This window comes from Chenopodium album, chromosome 14, assembly GCF_948465745.1.
Source record: "Chenopodium album chromosome 14, dcCheAlbu1.1, whole genome shotgun sequence".
NCBI lineage: Eukaryota > Viridiplantae > Streptophyta > Magnoliopsida > Caryophyllales > Amaranthaceae > Chenopodium > Chenopodium album.
The window spans coordinates 6,360,047-6,374,434 of record NC_137847.1 but is presented as its reverse complement, the minus strand read 5'-3'; the positions used below and the strand labels follow the sequence as shown (position 1 = coordinate 6,374,434).

Sequence of the window (14,388 nt, the reverse complement as noted above, 5' to 3'; positions counted from 1 at the left end):
TTTTCCCATTGTAAACAAACAATTGATATTACTCAAAGTAGTATATTATACTATATTAATTAACTCCTTTTATAAACCAAAATATAAATAAAAATTGAATGATGATGTCTAAAATCTATATATGTTGATGAGCGAGCATGACTACCAATTAAATTAATCGATATTCTTTTATTATAACCAATAAAGGTGTTTACATTACATGTTAGGCTACGTCATAGTAATTAAGCCATCAAACTTAGCACAGTTAGTTTTGACAATCGGAGATTAACTCGCAATCGTTGAAATCCATATTTTGGGTCAGTTTTGTCCTCAATTTAATTGAAATTAGAGTGAGTCCAACCTAACTAGGCCAATTGAAAACCTAGCTAGCTAGGCCATGCCAACATGGTCATGTGTTAGTTTTAATTAATCCTAAATTTTGTATTTTTAACATTAACTTGTCTTGCAATATCATAAATAAAGAAATTCTCTCTTTCAATCCAACTATTTTTACCATAATTTTGAGCTAAAAAGATAAAGACTTGAATTGAATCAAAATAAGCTTAGGTTGGGCAAGTTTAGATGAAAAATTCATAATAATATTGAAGTTATGACGTTTCATTGTCAGAGTGTTATGAATATTACACTATTAATTAGCCCTAACTTGGGATGGGATGGATGATATATTGGGACATCATTCCTTTCTTGCATATTAATTCCTTAGATTGAATTGCTTGGCAAACATATTATTACTAAAAGTTGGTCAAAAAGAAGTTGGTGACATACTTAGCCCCATTCAAAACAACTGATTATTGCTCAAGGGTATGCTTAAGTTGTAAGATCAATTTAGCAGCCACCTTAAAGCACACTCTCCAATCGTTCATATGTACTATTAGAACAGCTAAAATACTACTCGTAAATTTCTTGGGTCAAGTCTTCCTCCATTCATATTACGAGTAGGAATAAAAACAATAAAGATCTGAAAACAATAATTAACCCAAAAAACTAAGCTAATTAAATTAAACTGAATGATAAAATCATGCGACAATTGATAGGTTAAAAATTTCAACTTTTACGGTGTTTCTCCAAATGTATTTATCTAAAGTAAATTAGCTATCGTCTTTTCAATAATACTTAGGCTTTTAGCTAGCTATACCTTTTTTTTCAATTAAGCATAAATCAAACATTCAAACATTGATAATATGCATTGTTATGTCTTACATGCATTTATTAACAACTTAAAAATATGGAGTACAAAATACTCCCTCCGTCTCTCTTTGTAGTTCTTGTTTTAGTTTCACACGGTTTTCAAAACTTACCTTTAATTATCACTATCTTTATTATATATTAACCAAATTTATACAAAATTACTGTTATAAAAATATTCACTGAGATGAATTTAACAATATCTTATGACTATTAATTAATTATATATACTACTCCGTAATTAAGATTAGTTCAAGCATGAAAAGTCAAATTAATTAGGAAAAACAAAGAGTTAGAGAGATTACATTTAGGGTTTCATAATATATTAGAGTTGAGCCTAAAAGTGTATATGCTATGTATGTCTATTTAGTTAAATTAAATATATTGTTTACAACGAAGTATGTCGCGTAATTTTGTTATGCATTCGTAAATTAATATTGTATCAACTACTGTGGTAGGTAAATGTAACGAATTTGGTACATACAAAGTATGTATCATAATCGGATGACAAAAATGGGGTAGATCACCAAGCTAAGTTTGGTTTGCTAGTGGGTAAGTTTGTATCTCACAACCAAGATGTTGGGGGATCAAACCTCACTAGAGGCACTTTGGGGGTTGGGATTCTCTTACCCTTCTCCCTCATTTCCAAAGTGCTTAGCCTGCTATCCCGGGCTGGGAGAACCTGTGAGAAGTTCCGGTCCCGTAGGATCCTTCTTCTTACCAAACCAAAAAAAAAGGGGGTAGATCGAGGGTGAGGGCTCTTATAGTATTTCTACCCATGCTATTTTTAAGGTTGGCGAAATTGATGGCATGCATTGATACCAAAACATGCGTCTTAATACTAGGGAGTTGGGATCTGCTAGTTCTTCGAATTGATCGGCAGAAAATGAGGCAGAAGAAAGTCAAGTATTCAGTAAAATTAAATTACAAACTACTAGGATTAATATATTACACCACACGTACTACAATATGCTCATCCAAAATTAGAAAAAAAAAAGTACATAATGGCATAAATGCATAATGCTCATGCATTCTTATAGTGCATTAGTGCCATTGACCCATTGTACCAATACTCCAAATCTCCAATAATAGTAGTGGTACTGCGTACTTGGTATATGATTTAAGAGTCTGTTCTCTTCAGGTTAATTTCAGTTCAGTTCAGTTCATTTCAGTTCAGCTCCAATCAGTTCAGCTCAGTTCCTAAATTCCTTCTCTCATAAGCAATTCATTTCAGTTCAGTTCAGCTTCAATTAATTAAGTTCAGTTCAATTCAGTTCAGTCTAGTTTAGTAAATCAGAACATGTCCTAAGATTACTAACTACTAAGACACCAAAAAAAAAAAGGAAATTTAATATTGTTTTGTAGTAGTTACTACGGAGTACTAAATATGTAATCCACGTTACATACATTTTTCTAAACAGTATAATTGTCAAGTTTCTTTCCTATATACTTACATTAGATGTATCCTCCATATTATGAAATCAAAACTTTTCTATTACCTTTATCGATCCGTTTAGAAATAGTCACATTTACTAATTACTAGATAGTTTCTACAATTCATAAGGTAACTAGCTAATTTAATTAAACTACTAAACTTCATAAGGCTTATGAATTGTCGAGTACAACTTAAATCTTTAGCCCATTTGACTTGTAACATATAATAAAACCCTACTCTTTACATATTTACATGAATTATGAGCAAGTAATGTATTTTGTTTTTCTACCCAATCAAACAACCATAAAGATTGGACTTGGCATAATAATTCATTAATTAGGAGAGAGGTGAGTATTTGTTGTGGCATATTACGCGTCGAGTTAATGATGCGAGGAAGGAGGTGAAAATGGTTAAAGTTACTACAACAAGCTTTAAACTACAGCTAGCATGGAGACTAGGCTACTAGAAGATTGTACTTGAATACGTCGTGTTCAATGTCTTAACTACCTTCAACCTACAAGTAGAATAGCAATAGCAATAGGCCAATAACTCCTTGTCTTTGATCTTTGAAAATTGACTCATTAAGGATTTAGTTATATTTTCTATTGTTGATTTGCTAAATATAATCTAATAATGTCAAAAAGAACCTACGACGTTATGGTTATCGTCTATGACTAGTGGATTCGAATACTCACTTGACTTGTTATAGTTATTTTCTATGACTAGTGGATCTGAATACTCACTTGACTTTCTAAATGCTTAGGTACCTCAAGTACGTAACATATTACGAGTGATCTTTTATATTTATATGTTTACATTATTACGAAACTATTGTGTTAGGATTATTATCGTGTCAAAGAGGGTTTTTAGCTTAGGGCTTTTTGGGCCGATCGACTTAGTTTTTGAACTAAAAAAGTAAAAATACATTTTTAGAATTGTCCAATCCTGCCCTTTTCACGACTGACTATTGTTGATCAACTTTAATTAACACATATAATATTGCTCGAAATGGCATCAAATTCTTATATTATAACAAGTTCTCAAAACAAAAATAGCATGTATAATATAAAATAAAGAGAGTAGTGTTTCATTATTTGACTTAAATCAAATCTAAACTACTAGTTTGACACATTAAGACAAAATTAAACAAAATCATATCTTGAGCAGGTGAAACTTGTGAAAACCTGCCTTAAAAGTTGTTAATTAGGTTGAACATTAGGCAAATCGTTGACAAATTAGAAGACTTAATCAAAAACTTCATTATTCTCGAAGCTTGAATCTATTTGGACGCAAATCATGAGATCATTGGAAAGGTATATAATAATGAATCCTCACTTTTCCAAAGGCCACAAAAGCCAATGTCCAAATGTGCCACTAAGGAGACATCAACAAGCACAGAACCTTCTTTTATGTAGGCCTTTCCCTTGGCTTACTACACTCATATCTAAGTCCACTACCATTTTTATGTGGTTTTTGTGGAATTTGACCCCCATTTTGCTACTTGTACTTTGCCTAAAGTTAAAAGCTTTTTTCCTTTTCAATTTGGATAATGTTTACACATTTAGTTGCCAAAAAAATAGCTCAAGATAGTAATTAAATTAAACTTGTTACAAAGATTTGTGATTGTAATTTGCCAAATATGGGAGATCGATTTGTGGTTGTTAAAAATTCTTATTTTACATACGGTCTATACGAACTATAATGATATGGATTAGCTTGATTTAATGGTATTTTTTTTTTATCCTTATAATTATTAGGAAAGAAAACCATGCAATTTACTTATATCATCTATTTAGATGAAATGGTATATACAAAACACTTTAAGTTAATGAATAATAAGACAAAAGAGCACAATAACGCCTTAGCTCAAGTATTTGCTAAGGCCCCAAGGTAAGCTTTATGAATAGATTAATTACGAATTTACTGTGTATTAAAAAATGACATATGAATTTATAATTAATCAAAACAGTTTTTATTTATTTTATCTTTTATTTTATTTGGAAGGGGTGGAGAGTAATTAATGTATTAGACCTTATTTGTTTTTTATTTGACATTAATATTACAAGTTTACATTTCCACACTTTTTTTATGATACACTAAAGATGAAAAGCGTTGACTTTCCATACAATCATTTGTCACCGTGCAAATGAAAAATCCATTTCTATCGGATTTGATACGAAATGCTAAAAATACTAAAAGAGTGCGAACAAATTAAAGTACACTACAATATAAACTGCCATAATTTAAAAAGTCGTCAAACACATATCACAATTTCCGTAACGTTCATTTCACCCTCACTTCTTTCCTAATCACTTCTTTTTGTCAACTCTTTAAAACTTCACTTTTATTAATACTATTTTTTTTTTCCTAAATGCGATCTCAAAATATTGAGTACTCAATAATAAAGTTACGAAATTAGGTGAATTAAGAATAACAAGACTCTCAAATTATTTAATTAGTTTGTTACTCATAACTTAGATCCAATGGACTTATGTGAGATTTCATAATATTATTCAATCTATTTTTTTTTTTTTTTGAATAATTAAAGATATTAATGGTATAAGTTACGCATTAACAATTAACATTATAACATATGTAATGCAAATGGAGATAATGTGTCCTTATATCATACTCCCTCCATGCCTTAACTACGTTCCTAATTCTAACATTTATTACTCACATAATAAAGAGAAATAGTCACGTAGTTAAGGGATGGAGGAAGTAAAAATTACGGAGTGAAATAAAAGTAAGGAAAATGCTATGTATAGCCCTTAGGATTGCATATAAGTATCAAATATACTCTATAAAATTATTGTTTAAATATACTCTACAAAAACACACTAATTATGCTGATTTGCCCGTATTTTTGTTATGAATTTCTTATTTTTTACAATTTTCAAAAGTATATTTAAGGTTTATATGTAATCCGAAGGGTTATGTACAACAATACCCTAGCAAATATGGAGTAAATACAGTAAAAATACAATGAGTAATTATTTTATCTATTTTGTAAGTAATGAATTAATGAAGCATCGAATATGATGCCCAAATGTTGGCCACTGTTCAAGTCAACCTATCTCTCACGTTTGGTGAAAAAAATACAAAAAAGTCATAATCTTTCCATTCTCTTCCCCCCAAAATACAATTTAAATTACGTAGTAAATAAAAATTATAACCCACCTTCTTTCCTCATTTAATTTCTCCCCTGTCTTTTCTTCCTCATTTTCAATTATTTATAACTCTCCAATTTTTTATTTTTCAAAATTAATCAGATCTTTTATTACGTAATTAATTACCCCCTTCTCTCTCCTCTCTTTTGGTAGTAGATTCAATTTATTTCATTGCTTTCAATTTCAAATTCTTACCCCTCTGTTTCTCATTTATTGCTTCATACCCACTTACATCACCATCTCTCTCCCCCCTTTGACTTGCAGATCCTTCATTTTCTCTCTCCTCCACAAAAATAATCCCCACATTTTCTTCTTTATTCATACTAGAGTTCTTACAAAATCTGGGTTATTATTATTTTTTTTTTAAAAAAAAAAAATCCATATTAGTTAAAATAAACTAAAAGCGATGGATAATCCTCCATTGCAACAACCATTAAAGATGCTAGCTCCGCCACTGCCGCATTCGCCACTACCACCCCACCAAAACATCCAGGCACCAAGCTTAAACTTGGACAGCAAAATCAGTCCAAGTATAATCCTAATCATAATTATCCTAGCAATAATATTTTTTGTATCTGGGTTATTACACCTTGTTGTTAGATTTCTATTAAGGCCAAATCAAAGAAACCCAGATGAATTTGCAGAAAGTGTGACAGCTCTTCAAGGCCAATTACAACAACTATTTCATTTACATGATGCTGGGGTTGACCAATCTTATATTGATACACTCCCTGTTTTTCAGTACAAAGCAATTATCGGCTTAAAAGAGCCTTTTGATTGTGCCGTTTGTTTGTGTGAGTTTGAGCCAGACGATAAGCTTCGTCTTTTGCCCAAATGCAGCCACGCTTTTCATGTCGACTGCATTGATACATGGCTTCTTTCTCACTCGACTTGCCCGCTCTGTCGGGCGAGCTTGCTGCAGGATTTCGGGGCTCCAACGACGAATTCCCCCCAAGGGTTTTCGCTCTCGCCTGTCGTTTGTGTGCTTGAATCGGGGAGTAACACCGTCGAGAGCTCCAGGGAGCTGGAGAGGGAGGTGGTCGGCTCGGGGTTGAATCGGGATGAGTTCGGGTCGAATCGGAGTGATTTAGTAAAATCGCATGAAAATACAGATGACATTGCTGCGAAAAAAGATGATAAGATCGTTACGGTTAAGTTGGGGAAGTTTAGAAATGTAGAAGGAGGTGAAGGAAGTAGTGACAATGTTGTTACTAATAATAGTAATAATGATCAAAACAACAACAACAATAGTAGTGGGAGTAATAATTTGGGATCAAGGAGGTGTTATTCAATGGGATCATTTGCTTATGTGATGGATGAAACGACGTCGTTACAAGTACCAATACGAACACCGGCGAAGAAGGCAAGTACTAGTCGCAATAAGAACAAGGGTGGTGGTGCTAATAAAGTTGCGTATAGAGGCGCAATGTCGGAGTATGGGTGTGATTCAAGGAGAGAATTCAATGGGATCGAGGCATTCCGAACACTTGACCTTCATGGGAATAATAGTAACAATAATAATGCTGGGAGTAGTAGTGGTAGTATTAAGAAGGAGAGTTTTTCATTTTCGAAGATTTGGTTAAGAGGTAGTGGTGAAAAAAATAAGAAATTAGGGAACATGAACGGGAATCATGGGAATCCACGAAGTGGTAATTTGAATGAGATCGATCGATCATCGAGGAGGACGACTTCGGAGTTTGAGATTGATGTGAGTGAATTAGGGATTGATGAAGAAACTCAAAGTTGTCATAGTGTTGATTCATTAGCAAATCCAACTACAACATCCTCATCTACAAGAAGAACATTGTTGTGGCTTATGGGAAGACAAAACAAGATTGTTCATAATCATTCTTCCTCTTTCTCATCCAATATTTAGTGTAATTTTCACTTCCTTCTTGTTTTTCAAAGGTAAATCTCTATATTCTACATTTCTAATATTTTTATTTTTAGTTTTTAGATTTTGGACATGAAAACTAGAGTGGTGATTTAAAAAAAAAAAAAAAAAAAAAGAATTGGAATTGGTATGATATACAAATTTTTGTGCATGTGATTGGTAAACTAAACACCTTTTTTTAAGTGAGAAGGAATAGATTGGAATGTTCATTTTGCAGTATACATAAAGTTGATTATTTTTTTTGCTTCGAGATTCCTTTTCTTTCTCTATGCATATTTTCTTTGCCTTATTAATTAGTTGCACGCATTTGCATAATGTAAGAATTATTTTTGTATTAACATTTAACCAGGCTTGTTTCTGATAAATTAATACTGAGTACAATATTATAAGTACTGCCAAATGTCTAATCTTTAAAAATAATGCTTGTAGAATTCTTGTAGCATTAGTTTTACAGTGAAAGTACAACTAACATACTGGCGCATCCAGGGTGGGTGTGGTACATGGAGGGTGTGGCCGTACCCTCAATTTACTAGAAATAAGTTTTATATCTTGTTGAAAAATTCAGAATAATATATACGTACTCCGTAATATATTTGTTAATTTATTTAAAATAGTTGTTATGTTTTTATTATATCCTCATTTAAAACATCTATAATCTTCTATATATTGATCTAATGAAAGTACAAGTAGTAGATTAAGCAAAGACATCATCACCTATGTTAGTATAAATGTCTACCCCTCAAAATCTAGTATCTTAGTAGTAGTAATGCCAACTACTATGTGATTTACCAACTATAATTGACAATTACTACTAAGAAAATCTGTGTTATAAGACTTTTCCTATCAATATTCTAATTGTCCGCCTTTATCAAGAATTTGTGCATTCACTGCACAATGGTCAAATTGATTCAACAACGGGGTTTTTCCTTAAGAACAAGTGTTATAGGATAGCCTTTTTTTATTAGACTATTAATATTGATTATTGATTCATTACTTCATTATCAAATAAATACAAGAAGTATTTTCAAAATACATAAGAAAAAAAAATTTGTAGTAGGAAAAATTCAAAAACAAGTACATTGAATGATGATAGGGAAATTTCTGCAATAAGTGTATAATTAAGTCAGTTTTGGAATTTATGTACTTTGGGCCAGTGGGCCCCATATTGCATTGCCTATTTATAATATTCAAACAAACAGAGATTAATGGATTTTGTAGTTTGTAACAGAAGCCCAACTGATAAGAGTTTGAGGTTCAAGTACTCTGTGTTGCCTAAAAAATAAGGGTAAGAAAATCAGAGATTTACCCCTAAATTTGAAAAGGAAGTTAACAAATCACCTCCTTTACTAAAGTGATCATTTCCTTGTATAACTTTCTACAACTTAAATCTTGAAAGATTATAATCATGCTACTAGAGAGGTTGTCCCGTATGGCCTTATGTACTTATGAATAATGGACCATCGATCATTTGAATAATTGAACTAACTACATTTTATCAAAAAAGAAACCTTTAAATAATCGATAAACACCAAAAAAAAAAAATCCAATTTATTATTATAGCTTTATTGACTTGTCAAATGAGTTGATCTGATATGATTTAAGAAAATATTACTCCGTATATTAGAAGTCGGTTGGTTATATTTGTTAATATTGTATATATGGATAAGAATAATTTTAAGTTGAATATATTAGTTACAAGTCTGAGTAATTTACCGGTTAAACTAAGATCTTGTCCAAATCTTAATAAATGGGTGCATTCAATTCAACCATACCAATCGAATCAACTTTTTGACACGTGCAAATGTACAATAATAGCAAAACTCACCATTATCACACTTAATTCAAATGTATTGAAAAATATTTTGTGCTACATATGAAGCTCACAATACATCCAACAACAACATTGATTGGTATTGAAGGTAAGCTAATAAAGGGTGTACTAGTAAGTTTGGTATTAGTCAAGATCAAAGATGAATAAATGAATGATTTAGCGAAGCTTAGAAGGCACAATCGATGGATCCAAAAAAAAAATGACTATACGTTATAAAATTAATGCGACATTAAATTATAATATTTGTATATATAACTACTGTCCATTTTACAGGCTGTTAAGAGCATTCAATATGCCCAACCAAAACCTTTCTTACTCCTTTCGTCCCCGTCTCCTTCGTACGTCCCTCAATGTCATATAAATGGTATATGATATTTATGTATCACGTAACATCTGATATAAACTTGTTTTATGAACTCTATTCTTCCATAACTATCGCCATAATATATGGAATTATGAACAGAAATTAGCTAGTAAGTTGGTGACCAAGTGCTTTCTAGAGTATTATGGCCATAAACATTTAGAATCACGAGATAGTACATTGTAAGGGCTTGTTCACATTTATTGAACTGAGGTAAATTGAACTAAATTGAGCTGATTAGAACTAAACTGAACAAAGCTGAAATGAATATTTTACGAGAGAAGGAAATTAGAAAGTAAACTGAACTAAACTAATTGGATCTGAACTGAACTGAAATGAAATTAAGTTGAAGTGAACAGACCCTAACACTGGGTTATGGGTCGTGCATGAATATTAGTTTTGAGATTTGATATGAGTATAGTGTGTTGATCAACACGTTAATTCACTTTTTTTTTTTCCAAAAAAAAAAAAAGAAATTATAAAAAACTTAGAATCGGTGCCCGCTAGGTGGCCTAGAAATATGGGGCGGGTCATGTATGCGTTCCGTTTATGAAAGATCGGTACGAGCAAAGCATGGTACATATTTCTCTTGATCTGTTCTAGGTACGACCAGCTAGAGCACGATTGCACGAGACCTGCTGGCCTTCCACGTGGGCTTGCTTGACTCATGCTCAAAGAAGGCAGTGGAATGGGCTGGTCCATGGTACAGAACAGCTGAATAGCCCAACATAAAAAAAAAAAAAAAAAAAAGGTCCGTTAACTAATATTCTGGACCAGTTTGAGCAAATGATTTTAATCACGAGTACTACTTTAATTTTTTGTTTTCTAAAAGATTACTCGTATATTACTTTTGTCCATTAACACAAATTCTTAGCTACATACTAGTGCAGCTAAGGTAAAAGCTGCAACAACCATATATATGAACATGCAGTGCTTCAAAATGAACATATGTTTTTTTTTCCCTTTCTTTATATCTTAACTTTTTCTTCTTCTTTCTTACATACATGTTAATTTTCTCTCTCCTCTGTTATAATCTCATCTCAAAATTTTCTCTCTCCTCTTTTTTGTTTTTACTTTCCTTAAAGGTTAATTAAATTTCTTTCTTACATCACTTTCCTTCAATCATTAAACTTCTTTGTTCTTCTACTTTGAGCAATTTCCAATTTTGTCACCGCTGTAGCAATCTCTATCATCGTCATCATTGTCGCGGTCTGAATTAGTAGGTAATTTTGAGGTCTTTTTTATTTTTTTTTAATATATATATATATATATATATATATATATATATATATATATATATATATATATATATATATATATATATATATATTTAACACACACACACATGTGAATGTTATAAAATTAATGAAATCTATCAATTTTGCACTTGTAATTCCCAATTTATCATGCTATTAGACCGATAATTATTGTTATTATGATGAATTAAGATTAAATTTAAGGTGGATATTCAAATTTTAAGTGTAAAATAATTACAACAAATTTGTGTTTAATTTCTGTAAATAACACTGACCACGTTGTACTTTAAATTTGAACATTTAATACAAAATGAATATTTAGTACACTAAAAATGAACATTTAGTAAATAAAAAATGATTGTTCCTATGTATAAAAATTTTAAGGAACCTTTATTTTTCATTAATAATTGTATACAATGAAATTGAACCTATTTATATGAAAATCATGTTCATTTTTAATATACTAAATGTTCATAATTTCTTTTGACGTGTTCATAATTTTACGTGTTCATTTTTATACTTGATGTTCAATTTATTTAATGTGTTCATATATTTTTATGAAACGTTCATTTTATTAGGTATGGTAAGCTATTCTATGATTATATGATAAATGTTCATTTTTAACATGCTAAATGTTCATTTTTTTTATGTCTTTTTCCATATTTATATTACATGTTCATTTTTTTTTGTTACGAAATGTTCATTTTTTTAAGTGTCTATAATTTTTTTTACTAAATATTCATTTTTAAGGTCCTGGTTCAACAATGATATGATTATAGGATAATGTTATTCATTTTTAATATACTAAGTGATCATTTTTTTTTATAAACATCTTCACTTTTTAGTACTAATGATTCATTTATGTACGTGTTCATTTTTTATTACTGAATGTTCATTTTATTTATGTGTTCATATTTTTTTTACTAAATGTTCAGATTATAAGACGTGTTGCAGCTAAGACCTACTGCTCCATTAATCCATTATAATCTTTAATGACCAAGGAAAATGAATATAATCAGGTCACTTATTGTAAATCACTAGCTTAAGGCCCGTGCCATGCACGGGATAAGTCTAATTTTTGTAAGAAAATTAATTATATCCAACAAACAAAATTTGATAAAACATACAAATCAAATGTATAGAAATTATAATGTCATAATTTATATTAATAGGCAAAGCAAAAAATTATCTAAAAATGGATTTTTTTAGGCTGTCCAAACCCAAGAACTTTTTAGGCGGGAATTGGTTTGATCAAATCTAGTGGTCATATTAGTAAATACTTATTAATAAATGCATTTTTAATAAACATAAAAAATCAATCAAATAACAAACTAAAATCTACTTTGTCAAAAAAAAAAAAAAAACTAAATTCTTTGGTAAAACTATTAGCAAAAGTGCAAACATACACAAAATTACAAATACTATATCACCTTTTTATATCTAAAAACTCATTTGTCAAACACAACTTTTATATTATAACTATACACCTGTACTATACTCTATAAATCCTTAATTTGTGATAATATGTACGTATAGGAGTAAAATTTCAGAAACAAAATTGTAATAAACTTAAATATATAGTTATATTAAATTGAAATTGAAATAAAATATTAGCTAGTTAAGGTATTTAAAAAAAAAAAATTAAGTGATTGTTTAAAGTTAGTTCTATAACATCTATTATACGAATCAATTAATTATTACTTTTTTGGCAAATCTAATAATACTCATTCAAAAGATAGTTAAAAAGGAGTTGAAATCATTGTTTAGGTAAATGTATATAGAATAATTATGAACCCCAAATAAAAAAGAATATATATATTTGTCATAAAGATAGTATAAAAGATTTTGAATGATATTATTATAGAATTAAATATTAACAAAAAAAAAAGGTTAAAAATAGAAGGGAAGTTTTGGAGGGAAAAAACAGCACCAGAATGTGACATGTGTTACTCTCAATGTCTGTTTTAGTATTAAGTTATTGATTGATTCCATATGATTAGATTGGAAGTTTTTTCATTTATTTAGTTGGCTGTTTACGTAACGTATTCTTGGTTATAGATATAGTGCTTTAATATTTTATGAATGCATCTAGCCAAATTAGGAAATATGATGTTATTCGACCTCACATAGATATATATTTATCACTTGGTAATACAAACTACTTTCGTACTCCATAATTATTATTTTAGTTGGTTAAAGTATTTGCCTTGGAAGTGATACAATATTAAGGCCTTGTTTTACTCAAAAAAAATAAAATAAAATAAAATAAAATTAAGGCCCTATTCTGTTCACCTTATTTCCACGTATTTCAGGGTTAATAAGTTCAGATAAGGGTTAATAAGTTCAGATAAGATAAGTTCAGGAAAAATAAGTTCAGATAAGTTGTGATAAGGGTTAATCAGGGCTACCAAGTTTAATTTATATCTAAAATAAGTTCTAATAAGGGTTAATAAGTTCAGATAAGTAAAAATCAGGTGAATAGAACACATTCTAAATATCGTTTGTATCGATTTGTCATTCGTGATCACTGCACACATCTGTTGCAATGTGGCAAGTTGGTAACAGTTGTGATTTTGCTTGGCCAAGACGCAGAGGAATGTTTGCAATGATTTCAGCCCAATTCTATGTTCATCATCTCGCATGTGAATAGTCATTGTATGAGACTAATGTGTATGGACCCAAAAGTCCAAAACTAGTTTTAGGATATCTCGATTTAAAATTATTAACAAACAAAAAGATTTTGACTAATTGTTTTAAGGTATAGCAAGTCTATGTCATCACGTAAATTTACCGTAAATTGCTAGAAGTATTCACCCATATAAGAACAAAAATCAATCTAATTTAGAAAAAGTGACTGATAGAGTATAACCTAAGCCTCAACCATCAGTTTAAGCTTTTGGTTGAGTTGATCCATTAACATGGTATCAGAGCCAGCGTGACACAAAGGTCACCGGTTCGAATCTCATCTGCCCCTCCTTCAAAGTGGAATTAATTTGCATCAGGTATGGATGGGCCTGTGTTGCATCCACATTTCAAGCCCAAAGATGTGAGGGGGAGTAATAGAGTATAAAACATGTTCTTAAGCCAAAATTCCTTAATTTTATTGGTTGGATGGAAGATTTGCAAAAAGATTGTAACGATGATGATTTTTAATTATTGTTGTTGTGGCGGCGATGATGACGATGACGAGGCAACAACAGGAGTTGAAGTTGCGTGACTTGCATCAAACAAAGTGGCTGCAGATTAGGGGATTGAT

At 30.5% G+C, this 14,388-nt stretch overlaps 1 pseudogene; it reads left to right on the top strand.

Annotated features, from left to right (window-relative positions):
* Positions 1–5,944: 5,944 nt before the first annotated feature.
* Positions 5,945–7,978, top strand: LOC145578727 (RING-H2 finger protein ATL13 pseudogene; annotated as a pseudogene).
* The last annotated feature ends 6,410 nt before the right edge of the window (positions 7,979–14,388 follow it).